The sequence below is a fragment of the Poeciliopsis prolifica genome, unplaced genomic scaffold (genome assembly GCF_027474105.1).
Source record: "Poeciliopsis prolifica strain line A6 unplaced genomic scaffold, Auburn_PproV2 SCAFFOLD026, whole genome shotgun sequence".
NCBI lineage: Eukaryota > Metazoa > Chordata > Actinopteri > Cyprinodontiformes > Poeciliidae > Poeciliopsis > Poeciliopsis prolifica.
In genome coordinates this window covers 1009940-1026122 of record NW_026562401.1, presented here as the reverse complement: position 1 = coordinate 1026122, position 16183 = coordinate 1009940, and the positions used below count along the sequence as shown (strand labels likewise).

The window sequence follows — 16183 nt, the reverse complement described above, 5'->3', positions numbered from 1 at the left end:
ATAAAATGTGCAGTGCAGCAAAGATAAAAGGAGAACATAAATATTGTTGTCCATAAATTACTCCATCTATGCATGAAAGAGTGCCCACATTGAATCTTCAAAACGGTTGACTCTTTCTTATCGTATATATCTTGGCTGCAGCAGAAAGCGTAGTCTCATGGGTCTTCATTTTCCTTTGGCGTAAGGTGAAGATCGGAGTCTCATTTAATTTATTTTGATTTGTTGTTGAATGAAATTAATCCTGTGTAATCATCAGAAAGAAAGAAATTAGTGATGATCCTGCACTCCCGTCCTCCAACCTGATTTTTCCATTGGTGTCATTTTTACATAGTGCAACTTGAACTTTTCCCTCTAATAGACTGAGTCAGGTGTCAGTCAATGTTTTGCAGACCCAAGTCCCGGAGCAAAGCTTGGATTAAGATGAGAGGACATGCAGAGAAAGAAGGAGGTCTGCTTTCCATAAAAGTTCTGGTATCCTGTGAGGCAGCTTCACTTCATGATCATAAATCGCCCGGATGGAAACTGAGGGTTCCGTCATAACCCGACAAAACAAAGACATTTCAAATCAAGAGAGGAGCTGACGTTCCTTGTGACAGCTTAACATCAAAAGAAAAAGCTTTCAGAATTCCCAGAGTTTCTGTTCAGTTTCTTGGAGACTTTGCAATTGGAAAAGGCAACCAGAGAAATCTTGAAGGTCAACAACAGTTGACTTGGTACAAAAAGAAAAGCTTTCAGGTTTACCCTTGAGATAAGCATTGGTGCTTAAAGAGCATATATTCTCAAGCCAGAAAAACTCAAAATCTTGAAAGCAGAATTTTTTTTTTTTCACACAAACCATAAAACTCCCTGTCATTTTGACATTCCAAGTAATTTAAAACTTCCTAAAAGAGGCTTTAGAGATACTAAACTATAAGGGCAGTGTCATATCTGGATAATGACGTAGTGTCTGTATCTACACCATTTGGAAATTATTTATGGTAATCACAGAACGGATTGTTGTCTTGAAAAATATCTCTTGAATGAGCAGTGACAGAGAGACTGCCTTGGTAGCTACAGCTTCTCGTCTACTCTTTAACTTTAATTTATACAATAGACTTAAAAACTCCATGAATAAATGCCACTAAAACAACGCTGATTCAAATCATGGAAAAAATAATTACTATTAAGATTTTTGTCTAGTACTCAGCAGCCTTAAATTCTTTTTAACATATTTCTCGATTGCAGACATAAAACTTACTGTAACTATTGAAGAAGAAGAAAAAATCTTATTAGAAATTATGATCTTTGCATTTAAAATGAATGTTTGTGATTTGGGGCTATTTGCCACAACGCGACAGACCAAACTCCATCTCTGGACCAGAGGTGGTGCAGCGCTGAGGTCCCTGGACCTCTCCTTGCTTGTGCTGAGTCCAGCTCCAGTCCATGCATGTAATGCTGTTTGTAATGAGAAATCTAAACAGAGAACAGCAGTCAGGCATGACAGGAATGTGTTTCCATTGGACGGGGATCCGTGCAAAAAAACAGAAGAAAGAAGAATAATACGAAGAGGCACAGATGAGTCCAGAAGGAGAACTCACTTGGGCCAAAGCGGAAGACTAATGTTATTGTACATTTGCTGTCACTCTGCCAGTCCTCCCTCACCAATTGGATCTTGGTCTTCCTACCAGCTCCCCCTTCCCCACCCCGCTACCCGTCCTTCCTCCCCCTCGCTCCCACAGCTTCTTCATACTCTGTTTGCTCAGGTGGACAGTGACACAGTTTAGAGGGAGCTCCAGTCACCCCCGCCTCCTCCTCCTGGCTGTGTCATCAGCTCTGAGTCTGAAGTCGGATCTCCAACCAGGTTCCCCCAGGGTGGGAGCGAGCAGGAAGTTGAGCGACAAACACCAGGAGGTAAAAAAACAAACAGAGAGCACGGAGAACAAATGCAAAGAAATGAGCAGAATAAATAAGATTAAAAGAGGGCGAACAGAAGATGATGGCAAGATGAAGGGAAATCCAGACCACCCATTTTGAAAATTAGAGAGTGGTTGTGGTCTCTCGAAGCCGTTTTGGTTTATGGTCCACGAAGGATGTCTTGAAACAGCTCTGTTTGTAGTTTATTTTATCATGCCACACCGTCTCAGGGCTTTCTGTCAGGAATCTCATTCTGCAAAGACTAATTACAGAGTAAACACTGCATTAAACTGTGTAGGCCACTCCACTTCACTATTTACCTTTTCTTCCAAACAACTCTGACATCCTTTCATGGATTGATTTTCTTCACAGAAACCTCCTCGGCTGATGTTTATTTGTTTTAAAACTGGCATGCACTTCGTGCTGAAAAAATATGGATCCTGGCTTTAAGGAGAAAAACAATTCTTGGTCTGAAAGACAGAAGGTTTGATCCCACCTGCACATTGCAAATCGTATTTCAATCCACAGGCAAGAAAACCCAGCTCTCTAAAACAACGTAAAAAAAAAAAAATGAAACGCAAACAATTAAAAAGTAAGCATTGAAAAGTGCTCAACAGATGCTCCAGGTCATAAAACCAGAGACTTTTTCAAAATTAGCTGTAAAAAAAGTCTCAGGGGAGACAACTGGGTGAAAAACTAGAATCAGTTCTCTCATAAAAGAGACATCCAGGAAACACTGGTTCATTAGCACATGCGCTGGTGCTGAGGAGTGGTCACCCAGTGTCAGTCACCTGCATGGCCGAGCCAAGGAACCTAATTGTTACCACATGGCCCCAAAGGCCCGGAAGAGAATAGTTTTTAAGGCCAAACAAGAGTTATGGCCTCCCAGATCTTTTAGCATATAAAATAAACAACAGAACTGCTACTGCAGGCAAGTTTATGTGAAATGTGTCACTGTTTGCATCCTCTATATGCTTTGAGTTTGTAACACAGAGCCGGTATGTTGCAGGACATAGTTGGGAAATTATGAACAATCAGAATTGATAAATTTCTGAATTTTCCTTATAGTTCATTAATGTTTATTAATGTAATGCATGTATTCACAGGAATTGTAATTATTTGACAGGTATTTCATGTGGATGTTAAAATGCTGTTATATGTATATAAAGGTTTTTGTTTATGTTGGTTGAATTGGTGGCCAAACAGCTTTATTTAAAGAGTCAGATCAAACAAGATGATCAGATCTTATTCTGTTGATTTTATTAACAAATGAGCATAAAGAATTACAGGTCTTTGAAATACTGGAGGATATATATATATATACAATGGAAAACAACAATAAACCTGATTCAGATCTTTCTGTAATATATGAGAACTAAAATGACAGCTACACTCACAATATTTTATTTTTCAGCTTTGATTTTGTAAGCGGTCTGTTATTTATATGAGAAACATAAGTGAAAATATGTGAGGGCGGACTGACTGGAACCAGGTTTCAGGAACCTTGCTCTTCTGGTGAAAACATGTAAAACTGGTTCAAAATGACTTTTGGGAACTGGAACATGCTCAGTGAAAAAGCCCCATGTGTGATTTTCCTTAGAGAAAGTAGATCCAGAATGAACTATGGCACAGGAATAACACAGAGAAACTGTGTTGAATGTCACTAAAGGTTTCACTGTTTTTTTGTTTTTTGTTGTTAAGACCACAATAGCATGATAAATGCCTTAAAACTTAATTACATGGACTAGTCAAACCAGGAGTGAATTATGCGGAACTGTCCTTAAAACAGTCTTATTTTTCACAAAAGTTTAATAAATCAGATTTATTGTCTTGTGTTCAGCATCCAAATATTGAAATGGTGCACTGACTGTTTAAGTGGGCTGAATACATAACGCATTTACAGAAATTATACTTTTGTATTTTCAACTAGTCAGTTACCATTCACAGGGCCAGTCGGGCCTAAACTTGACTGATCCCGGCTGATGTCTCTGCAGGTTTTCGTGTCATTTCAGCAGCTGTTAATAATATGCTTTCTATAATATAGTCAGCTACTTAGATAGCAATACATTGTTAAAAGTCCTTTGGTGTTCCTCGGTTTTCTCTTTAAAGCGATTAGACCGGGGTGTCTGCGTTTTGTTTAATTCTTGTGCTGACACCTGAGGAGTGTTGACACTCAGGCCGGGGCCGGTGTGCCCGGCAGCTGCCTGGGAGGTGTAATAGGTTGTCTTACAGAGCACAGACAGGAAATGAACCCTGGTATCTAGCTTGAATCAACCACATCTGGACTCAATTATTCATCCGAGTTGTTTTTGGCTGGTGATAAATGATTTAGTCGTACAGCTGACACCATTTCTCATGTGCAAATATAACTAGGGTATAGCTCAACTTAAAAAAAAAAAGAAAAGTTGAAAAATAAATGGTATTATTACAGCAATGTATTGATGTAGTGATGATGCAATCATGTAAATATTTAAGGCTTTTAGCCCTCACTTTTTTTTTTCTCTATATTTGTTGTCTTTATTGTGATAAACTGTGGTCATGGTCCATAAATCCACACAATTCCTTCTGTACTTTCAAAACAAAGCAAACACATTATTATTGTTATCTGGACACAACGATCTAAGGCTGAAAGTCAAGTATTTTGCTGCACTTGTACACAGGGTGGAGAAGGGCAAAAAACATTTCGAGTCCAACTCAAACACTGGCATTTTCGGCGTGACCACAGGAGAACTGTTAATGGCTCCTTGGAGGCTGCGAACTGTTGACAGTTAATAAGTCATAAAATTTCCCCTTGACGAGGATGCTAGATTCCATCGGCAGGGTACACACAACAAAGAACCGGAAAGAAAATATCTTAGCCCGATAGATGTGGGCTGGGATCCCTCGATGACTTCAGTAGAGAGCCTCTAGAGCGTGTCCTGATTTCAGGAGTGATTTCTCTCTAGAGCAATTTGACCTTTTCCCACTTTTGGAGAAAAGTGGGAAAAGTGGGAAAAGTCTCCATTCTCCTGGAGAATGGAGACAGATCACTGCAGAAGACTGACCTTCATGTGAATACCTTATATTATTGTATTCGTCATCTGTTTTGCTTAGCCTATGGGTTGTTTGCCATTGTAACGGCCCACAGCAGGGCGGCTGTGCTGACCCATGCTGTCCTCTGCATTTCCAGGCTCTGCTGTGATGAAGGGAAGTCTTTGCCTGTGTGATCCCTAACCCCTGATGAGGAGGGTTCTCAATTACAGCTCCAGGGTCCTCCGAAGGGCCCCTCTCTGCTTTTTTACTATCGCCACCATTAAACCCCTGCAAAAGATATCTTCCCTTAAAATTAAAAGCTTTTTTCTGAGCCAAACTCTGCCAGACTTCCTAAGGCCGTCCCTCTGTTTTCTTGAAATATACTAAGGCGAAACTGTTTTGCAGGAGATTTATGCTCGATATCTCTTTGCTAACAAATGGATTGTATAAACTTAGCTACTTATGTCTCAGCAAAAACATTGGGAACATTGCTGCATTGTGGTGCATCTCTACAGACAGATATTGCTCTTCTCTCATGTGCAGTGATCTCCTGACATTTGATAGGAGGTATCACTTATAACTCAATTTTTTTCTTGAAAGACACACAACGTACATTTTCTGCTAAAATATGCCACAGCTGCTTTCACTAGTACTTTTTAGCAGGGCTTGACAAGAGCCAAAGGCTTTGGTCTTCTGTCTGGTTTGAGTCAATATGAATTGTTGGAACCACATCCTTCTTCAAAAGATGTTCTTCACTTTGAATCAAATTACCTGCATCATGCTGTCTTACCGTCATCGTCCTCTGAGTGTTTTTACATAGTACACTGCAGGGAGTGACATGTTGGAAATCATTTGGACAAACTGCTCCAACTTCCTCTGGAGAAAAGGATTTTTCAGAAACAAGTGGAAAATCGCACAACGCCACGGTTCAAAGAATATTCAGCTTAATCTATTATTTTAGATGACTGGAACAGGAACATTCAGTTTAAATTAATATATTTAAAACAATTAAAGAGAGCTTTACTTCTCTGTATTTTTGCTTAATGTGTTTCTTGGTTTTAGTTGTTCTGGCTTTGTGGGATCTATATTATGTCTCTGAAAAGTGCCACACAAATAAAATTTTACTGACTTCATTTCGCCTAAATTTCACAATGCTTTTATGTAAAAAGTACCAAAGTTTATATTCTTCATTCACACCCAGAGAATTGTTGAATGATGCCAGGATTAATTGCACTCATAAAGTTTTTCGTGTTACAAACAGCATAAGAGAATATAAAATAAGAGAAAATAAAAATGTTTATTTCATATTGGAACAATAAGTCCTGTGACATTAGTTGGTGTTGCCTTTGAGGCTCTCCTACCATTGGCATTCACACTGCTCCACATCATGAAAGTACAGTGTGTTGCCTTTGCTACCTTGTATTTATTTTTTCAGATGATTGTTTTTGACACCCAGACATTTTAATGCTCTGGTTGTTCTAATAACTGTTTACCAAAAGAAAAAAAATGGAACTGTTTGCTTGTTAAAATGCTAATGAACTTGTTGAGGAACTTGGTGATGTGGTTAAGATATTTGGCATTGTTATAAAAAAAAAAAAAATCTACTCAGACTATGGAAGATTGTTGTGAGTACAGAGCAGTGTGGATATTTTGCAAAAGCACTATGAATCCTAAGTGTATGGGTTTTCATTTTATGACACTTTTTTCTCATTCTAATGTTAAGCTACAGCAAAATGTATTCTGAATTATTTTAATTAATTTTATTGAAATTCAGATGGGTAATTTAAAGAAGAGAACAATACTATGTTATCTCACAATAGGGTGAATATGTCTGTCTTCTTCTCTCTCAGGTGATTAATATACAGTAAAGTCAAAGTGGTGTCTTTTCTCCAGCTCCAAAGCAAATGAAAGGACATAAAAGATTTGCTCCTCTAAATTTATCCAGACTGTATGTATGCTTTCTCAAACCACACTTTATCATGAACAACACCTCAGAGAACTGCTTTCATTTCTACATGAAATGTTTTCATGTTTCTCAGTAAAGAACAGTCCACTGCAGCGTGGCGTTGACAGGTGTCTGTGCTGCGTTTCAAGACACGAGATTGGACAAAGTGGACTGGACTTTGCAATAACCCAGGTCCGTGTCAGTGATAAAGTACAGCTATAAGTTGAGAAACGAGCAAAGACGAACTCATGCAGCTCCACCAGAGAGCAAAGCCAACAACGTTTCAGCTGACTCCTCATCTTCCCTGGACATCTACAGAAGAAAAGTTGTGTTTTTTGTGTCCTGTGGGGTTGAAAGACGAAAATCTATTTACAAAAGCATGAAAATATTTTATCACTAGCAGCAGGGGCAGGAGTGTTTCAATGACCTGATCCACAGGCCTCTGGCTGGCTGTGGGCTTTCCCAAACTGCACCGAGCTCAGTGATCTGCCTGCCAACCCTTGGGGCAGCATTGAGATAAAACAGATAAGATAATTGTCTCTAATGAAACCCAGATTTCTGTGTATGTCTGGACCAGAACTAACTGGGCTGTTTCTTCCCCGTTTTCAGATATTTTTTTGGAAGGCAGGGGATGGAGGAGGGGGGTATTCCATATTGATCTCGAATTCGAAGAGAGATGCTGTAAGTCAGTGGGTAATTCAAACCAGAGCCCATGTACCAGCCCGTGCAGCTTTGATACCGTTTGAAGTTCTGGGACCGAACATGGCTCCATCAGCCCGCTGGACCCTGTTGTCATGACAACTCTAATTATCTTCCTTTACGGGCCTGGTTTTTACACAGGAAGGGAGCCATTATGTTCTTTGGGCATTTGCATCTCTCTGGGGCAAGTGTTAAAGGTCAGGAAAATGCACCAAAATAAGAGTACAAGAGAGCAAAGCAGTGCATTGGGAAAAAGGTGACTCATTGAAACACATCCAATTCAAAGCTTTGGCCAGATTTCTTTCTTTCTTTCTCTCTTTCTTTTTTTTTTTTTTGTGGAAACATTTCTTGAAAAACTCACTGAAACATTTGTTTCCAAGGACAGTAGAAAAGATCCAGCTTTCTGCAGATTACAAAAAAGTCTCCCAACCAGAGGGAGTTCACTTTTTTTATGATGTCCACCATTTCAAATAACTCTCCAATAACATTTTTTAAACCTAAAGTCATCAACTAACGTTCTGCAGCTACAAAAAAACCAACATATTTTCATGAAACAAAATGCGTACAAATGTGAAATCAATTGCACTATGAAGCAGGCAGTGACTCTTTTGAATCAGTATGTAATTTTATTAATGCCTCAGTTTTGCCCCACAGCAACATGTATCAAATCACAATGCATTATTTATTCTTTTAACGTGATAACACACTTGCAATGCAAAGCAAACACGGGACTATTTTTTCTGATGCGTTTCCAGTTTTGGTCAGTTGTCTTCAGGGGAAAGGCACATACATTTCTTTGGAAAATGTTCTGTATTACCAAACTGATTGAGAAACAGCAGAACAAGGCTGGAAACTGAACTGCTGCTATCACATCACGGATTCAATGTGCTTTTGATGCCTTTGTTATAGCTGTGTGTATTTTTACAAAACAGAACAGCTTTAACTTGTATTTTAACATGAGTAGTTGGTGCAGGAACAAAGTTTTTATTTTCTTTCATACATGTTATAAAAATCAACCAACTTAATCTGGCATAAATCATGGAAGTGACATGAAGCCTTAAGGACTTCCAACAGTGCCTTCAAAACTATTCATACCTTTGAACTTTAGTAAATGTTGGTATGTCAGAAAACACAAATGTCAGTGCAGGTCACTTGGATTATATGACAGACCCACGCAAAGTCAGCTGTGAAATGGAAAGATTCTGAATTTTGTTACGTAAAAGTGTGACAGAAATATATTTGTGCTCAAGTCAATGCTTTTTAAAATAGCTTTTTGCCGCAATTACAGGTGTAAGATTTTTGCCCATCTAGAAACTGAAACTTTAGTTGAAGCTCAAGCTCCATCAGGTTATGCAGCGTCATCTAGATTTTCAAGTATATTCTTTTTGAGTTGGGTCTGCACTTTTTTTCTAAAAAAAAAAGTCATATGCTTTTATATCCAAATCACTTGATTATATTCCAGCTGTATGTTTTGGTTATTTGTTCTGTGTGACGGTTGATCTCCACCCTATTCTCTAATCATTATCGGCCTATTTTCACATAAACTCTGTCCAGCTTTTCTGTTCCTGCTGATCGGGGCAGATGTGCATCCCAGCCAGCCCGTCACTTAATGCAGAGCTGAGCTGTTCAATACAGGAGATACTGTGTTTTAATCTAACCATGCGTTACACGTCTCCTCCACTTTCTCCCTGATATGTTGTGGTTCTTTGGTCTTTCTGCTTTTTCTGACGTTCCCTAACAAACATCTGGGGCCTTCGTAGAAAAACTGCACTTATACGGAAATCAAATTACACACAGCTGGAGTTTTTTGGTAAGTAAAATTACGCATAGGTTCTTGATCTATAATACGGAGTCTGAATGAAATACACCGAAGTGTGTGAATCTACTCATCAAAGGGTATGAATACTTTTGAAAGTTGCTAAATATGAGCATTCAGTAAATATAGCTGGAAAATCGGCGACTGAAACTGAAGTGAGTTCCGGTGCTGATTTTATCAGTGAGCGTTGTGCCTGAACGAAGAGCCTTAAGTGGCGCCGCTCTGCCATGGGGTCACAGATAGCTGCGAATCAAAGAGGGAGCCAGAGGTTGACCAAACAAATGGTCCTGCCCCTGCCCCTCATGTAAAACTATCTGCCAAACACCAGTGGTCCTCTTTGAACTTGATTTAGCACTAAGGAGGATGAGGCCAGCAGCCTGACAGCATGCAGATAGAGGAGATAAATCGTACAGGCTTCTCAATAGGAGTGACCCGCTTCAACACTGAGCTGAGCTGCTATTTTAAACATTTTTAAATTGATGTTCCGTTTGCGCAATCAATAATGTATATTATTACGAACTCATTTACAATCACATTCAGCCATGAAGTAACAGTTAAAAAAGAAAAGAAAAGAAAGCTGTTTACAAAAAGAAATTTGCAATCACAATTACAGCTATAAAAGTCAGTACAGTGGACATTTGTCGGCAGATTTTGCAATACATTCGCTGCACACAGGAGTTGATGACGTGCTTGTCATTTCTTTGGTCACCTGACCTGGAAGTGTTGTGGTCAGCGGAGTCAGAGGTCTCCATCCAGCATCAAAACTCCTCCTTAGATGAGAGAAAAAAATGTGAATGAATCACATTCACATTTCACGCACAAAATTAAAGCCAGGGGACATATTATTTAAAATGTACACATCATCTGTTGGTTGCAACTCTGTTTTAAGGAAAATAATGTGAAAGAATTATGAATGCACTAAAAGGAGAATAATTATGCCACAAAGAATATACAACATTTTACTTTGCAGCTTGAGCTGGAATCAGATGTGCTGTGAATTCAAGCCAGTGAAGTTAGCTGTTTCGCAGGATGAATGTTTTAACAACTAAATATTGTTCATATTATTATGATGTAACTTTTTTGGTGCATATTTTTATCGAGCAGATTTATCATTCAGTGTTTTCCTGTGCGTTCATTGACACCCGGACATCAACATGGACCGGGAACAAAGTTTTCCACTGATTTCCAGTTGGATTTTCCCCGCTTCCCCATGATCCCACTTCCCTGCTAAGAGCCTAATTATCTGAATGAGCGTAAAGTTAAAATGACACGAGGGGAATAAGGAGATCTTTGTAACTCTAGGTAACAACACATCAATTATGAGCATAAGATTAGACTCCTGGCTCTCAGCGCTGCCGTGGCCGGTGGGCCAGCAGGTTAATGAAGGCAATGGGATTAATGCCCAGGGAGTTGAGCGCCTTTAGGGACAGGAGCAGGGATGCTGCATCATTAGAGGCCTGCTATACACCCGGGGGCAATATGCAGGGACCGCATATTTCACTCCATTGGCTCAATAAGGGGCAGATTGTGCTCTGCCTAAATTCACGTGAAAGAGAAGACTGCTTAGATTAAAACCTGTGCAGGCTTTGTGTTGCTAACTTATTTACGGTGATAATCAAGAAAATTTAGAGCCACTTTAATTATATTCATCAGAAAGTTGTCAAAAATCAGTTCTGAAAGATTAATTCTTTACCTATTACAGTGAATGTTTCAGTCAGTAAAGAAAGAACAAAGAGATTTTGTATTTTTAACAAAAATGAAAATTATTTTTAAAATGCAAGAAACACCCTCAAAGACTATCGTTATCAACAGGCTTTCTGAGGTCTTATTTTTTCCTAATTTGTTTTAGTAAGAGAAGCATAAAGGCAAAGTAAAACAGAGATTCTAATTATCTCTGAGAAAACTCTTCCCACTAATGAGAAGAGCTCTCTCATTCACATATTATCAAGGCTGCTTTATTTAAACTTTTGTTTGACCTCTCTCTGGGATTCTTGGGATGGTTGTGGCCTGTTTGTGAGGTATGACATCAAACTGCAGCTTGGCATGGAAAGCTTGGAAGAAAATTGGACCAAAGCATGGAGGAATTCAAAGTGTTCAGGCGCACAAGAACGTCAGTCTCTCAGACTAGAAACCCAACTCATCAAATCAGTCAGAACATCTTAATGTGGCCCAGACCTTTTGTGTCACGTATCAGGGAATCACACTGGGTCTTCTTGCTGTCCACATCTCAGCCAACAAAGTAGACTCAGCACCAAGCAGTGTTGGTGCTTGCTGTAGAACAGCCAGTGTTCTGTGTCAAGAAGTAGCAGCTGCCCTCACTAGCTCAGGCTGTAACATTTTTTAGAAAGTATTCAACTTTGGATTGCTCTGGAAACAAATGGAAAAAAAAAAAAAAAAAAAAGAACGAAGAAAATTGGTTCTGAAACAAAGCGACTGAGGGTTGAATGAAGCATCATATCAATAGCAATATAAAAACGAAGTAAAACTTGGCAGAAACTTTATACAAAGTTTGGACAAAGGTAAGAAAAAGTATACAATGCCGGAATCTTGAGAAGTTCTGGGCGAGGCTTTTTGTGGTGCTCATTCATTGCATGTCTAATCCCAAATCCAAGAAATCAGCTGCTCTCAGGCTGATCTGAGCAGCCAATCGGATGGAATTTCCAATGCATGTGACCATGTCGCATGATTGAATACATTATTTTACCCACTTGTTTGAACTCGGAGAGAAGAAATATGTAAACATTAGCTGTATTACTATTACAAACGTGCAAAAATTATTTTTCTACCTTCCTCTAATGTTGAAAAAACACATTTTTGAGATTGCAGTGTTTTCATTAACTAAGACACTGCATAAGCTTGTTCACTAGTCACTAAAAATCTTGGCAACAATGGAGGCAAACAGTTAGATACATTCATAATTCAACCATGATGAGATGTCAACGTCTTATTCGGATGTTAGAGCGACAAGCCCCTTAAACTTTGGACTGTCTGCATGTGCATCGTTTTGGGAAATTGCAGTCTGCGATTTTTCAGAAGATTCAAAACATTCAAATCACGCAACATTTTATGTGATGCTTTAAGAGCTCACATTGTCTGAAAAAATATATATAAATAAGTAAAAAAAAACAACATTCTCCTGCTACTACTTCATGTGGTTTATGCCGTTAGTAATGTTCGGCTGTTGATCACGTGATGCAAAAAATATGTTTTCATTGCAATTTGGCGAAATACATCTATCTAAAGACCGCCTCAACCTAGTGCAAAACTAGTTTTTTATCAAAAAATTTGTTTTTTCTAAATTTGGATGTTTCTATTGAGCAAATTTATTTTCACAATTTGATTTTGTGCAATTTTATGGCTAATGGAAATCCAACTAATCATTGTTGCCCATTCAACTTTGTTACTATGTAGCTATTAAGCTTGCACACACATAGAGATTCTGCAGAACAAAAAGACTCGCTGTGCTCACTGTTTAAAGTTTGGACTAATCCCGACTCAATTTTGGATTATTTTAAAAGCTACTGAATTAACAAGAATAAGTGTAGATGTGTGTGAGACACATTTGCAAACATTCAAATGCTTTTGATCGTAACACCTCAAGGTCATAAAAACTTTCAAACAAAAGTTTGTTGTGGCTAACTGTGAAAAGGTCACATCTGAGGTGTTTGTGGCCACGACAATAATCTAGAATTTAAGAGACTTTCGAATAACACAGAATGTTTAACATTTTTATGAGTCTGTGCGTTTAATACAAGGACTCATGCTTATATTTTATGACTTTTATGAGATGCACAGCTCAGTTTCCAGACCTCCCTTCTTCCCACAGGAAACAATACTTTGTGTTTCATGCTAAGACCAAGGCTACAGTTCCACCCCGTCCTGATTGAACATAAACAGAACCGTTTGAAATCACTGCTTTGGACTCCACTTCATCTGTATGTTTATACTTCCTGTAAGAGGCCCTCTATTTATGGACAACTGAGGAGCACAAATAATCATCGCTCTCAAGTGAAAGATCTGCTTTTATTATCTGCAAAGTTTTGCAATGCCTTTGTGTATGCTCACGCTGCCTTCTGATTGCCTGTTTATTATTGCAGCGTATCTGCCGAGCCAATTGGGAGGGGAGATCTGGCCAATTCTTAAAGGTGCCAAACCTTTTTCCAGCCCCTTTCCTGTTCGTGACATCATTGTGTATACCTCTGAAATACACCGATCCGTGTCTGTTCTGCAGCCTGGGTGGCACACATCACGCGAAACAAAGGCTAAGCACAAGGTGCACACTCTGCGACTGTCATTTGGACGCCTTGGACTCAGTTAGATCACATACCAGAATCCCAGTGTCACAGTTTTATGGCCTGTGAGCGGCTTTCTGTGACTCGGTGCAGTTACAGATCAAATCACTCATTTATTCGGAGAAGCATGTGGTGGCAAGGCTAAAAGCAGTCTTTTAAATTGACACTTGGGAATTCTTTTCTGAGCAACCAAACTATTTGTTTGCTTTTGCTGAACAATCCAAAGATTTTACTACTCTGCTTTTGTGTGTGCAATAGGTTGTCACAAAAGGCACGCTTTAAGACATAGGCTGGTTTTAGCTATTCAAACAGCAGTCTCACAATAAGAAAGGCAACTTAATTCATTCAGAAGATTGTAGTCAATATTTGAGAAAGCTCCAGCCCAAATAGCTCCTGAAGGTAGATCAGAATCAAGTAAAAATGTATAGAAAAAAAAGAGGCACATAGTAGATTTGAACTTTGTCTGAAGTAAAATGAATAACTGAACAACAACATCATTAAAAAATGTCTGTTGCTTGGCTAAATACTTTGCAGGGAAAACTCACTGGCACATCTTTTTAAATATGTTTTTGGGTTCAGATCATAATCATATGCTTAGGAATTAGGTGTGGCCCATTTTTCTTTGAAATACACCTGTGCCTCCACGAATAAATAAAAAAAGTAGATTTATTGTGCATTTGACACTCACACATACCAGACAAAGTTATTCAACAATGTATTTTATCGAATCAGTAATTTGCAGTGTATAAGCTCTGAAAATATGAATTAAATGCATCAAATCAGACATTGGAATATACATTGGTCTGTTCAAATCTAAAAGCATGAAACGGTCAGCTGAGCAATGGCGGAATATGACTATAGAAGCCACAGAATATTTAATCAATTTTTAAATATGTTCTAATTTTGATTTATTATTATTCTTTTTGGTCTAACTTCCTTCAAAACTACTTTCAGGAGAAATAATTGTCTACATCTGAAGGCAGAAGTTGTAGACGGAAAAACTTTTATGTTATTTATTAACAATGTTCAATGAGTATATAATTTACTGTGTACACTAACAAAATCCCCACTGAGAGTCGTATCGCATTTTAAAATTTTTTCTTTATTTATTGTTTTTTTTTTTTGTTGGTTCCTATTTGTGCGCACAACTAAAATTCCTTTTACGTTAAAACATGATGCACCTTCTCAGCAATCAGTCACATTCGCAATGTGTTGAGCAGGTTTGGACTGTCGCTGTCTGTCTCTGTTTAGCCTCTCATCTGTTTTTGTGCTTTAAATTTGCAGTAGCATTCTTTTTTATTTATTTTTTTATTTTTTAGCCTTGCAGCCCAACTTCTTAAATAACTATAATAGCCCTGTTTGGAAGCCAGCTCCTAGTCAGAATGCATTGCAATTTATTGCATGTTTACATTTCTTTCACGGGGTGAGAGCAACCATGGAGACTTTAATTCTAATTCACTAACGAATTAAAATGAATAAATAAATAAACAGTTAAGAGTCTATAATTTGAGACTTGAAAGTGCTGACCTGTTGAGGCTGAAATAAAATATTTTGTATTAGTAAAAACTAATTTTTAAAAATAGTGCTGGTGTTTACCAGGAGCTGTTTGACAACAACAACAACAACACCAATAATAATAATAATAATAATAATAATAATAATAATAATAATAATAATAATAATAATAATAATAATAATAATAGTGGTTTTTCTGGTTGAAGCAGAAGAACGAAAACATTTTTCTTCTTCTAAATATATATATTTTTTCAACAAATTAGTCATTTTTTGAATAAACATCCATCTTTGACAGCTCTGCTGTAATGTGTCAGGCTCAATCCAAGGTTCGTTTTTTTTTTTTTTTTTTTTTCTCAAAGGTTGGATGATAAATCTTTGCCCCATTTCTCGGGTACTCTCCCCCTTTTGGGGCCTCCTTCTTCTTCCAGACACAGTCTCACACACACACACACACACACACACACACACACCACACGCACACAAACACAAACACACACACACACACACACACGCACACTCTCCGAAGTAGCTGCAAGAGCAGCAAAGGTCCTGCTTTGACTGAAGCGGGACCTTTTCGTGTTGGATTCTTTTCAAAACATCCTGTCCTTCATTTGAGCGTTTTGCGTTACAGCCAAACATACAAGCAAGTCCCCATACAGCCATGAGCGGCAGGCTCTCTCTCTCTCTCTCTCTCTCTCTCCCCCCTCACATTTTTTTCATCTTACCTTTCATAGTCCGAGGAAAGGCAGCCGGTCAGATCCGGGTTGTTTCCTGGAGATATTCCCTTTATTTTATTTTATTTTTTTAAATAATCCACCCCAATCTCAAATTTGAGATTATTTATCGAAAGTGGTCCTTTAAAGGTTGGAGGAAGAGGGCCGAGAGCGAAGCAGCTCGGAGCTCTGTCTGCAGAGCTGTGCGCTGCCCGGCGAGCCTCTGCACACTCTGAAACATCTGCTCATTTCACGTGACTTTTTTTTTAAAAATACTAACATCTGTTCTAAATAGGTT

At 38.5% G+C, this 16183-nt stretch overlaps 1 long non-coding RNA gene across 1 annotated transcript; it reads right to left on the bottom strand.

Annotated features, from left to right (window-relative positions):
• Positions 1-8153: 8153 nt before the first annotated feature.
• LOC129371349 (uncharacterized) lies at positions 8154-16090 on the bottom strand. The gene is made up of 2 exons (XR_008607142.1): positions 15898-16090; positions 8154-10135 (listed from the first exon to the last, which is right to left on the bottom strand). It is a non-coding gene; the product is annotated as an uncharacterized LOC129371349 (long non-coding RNA).
• Positions 16091-16183: the final 93 nt, after the last annotated feature.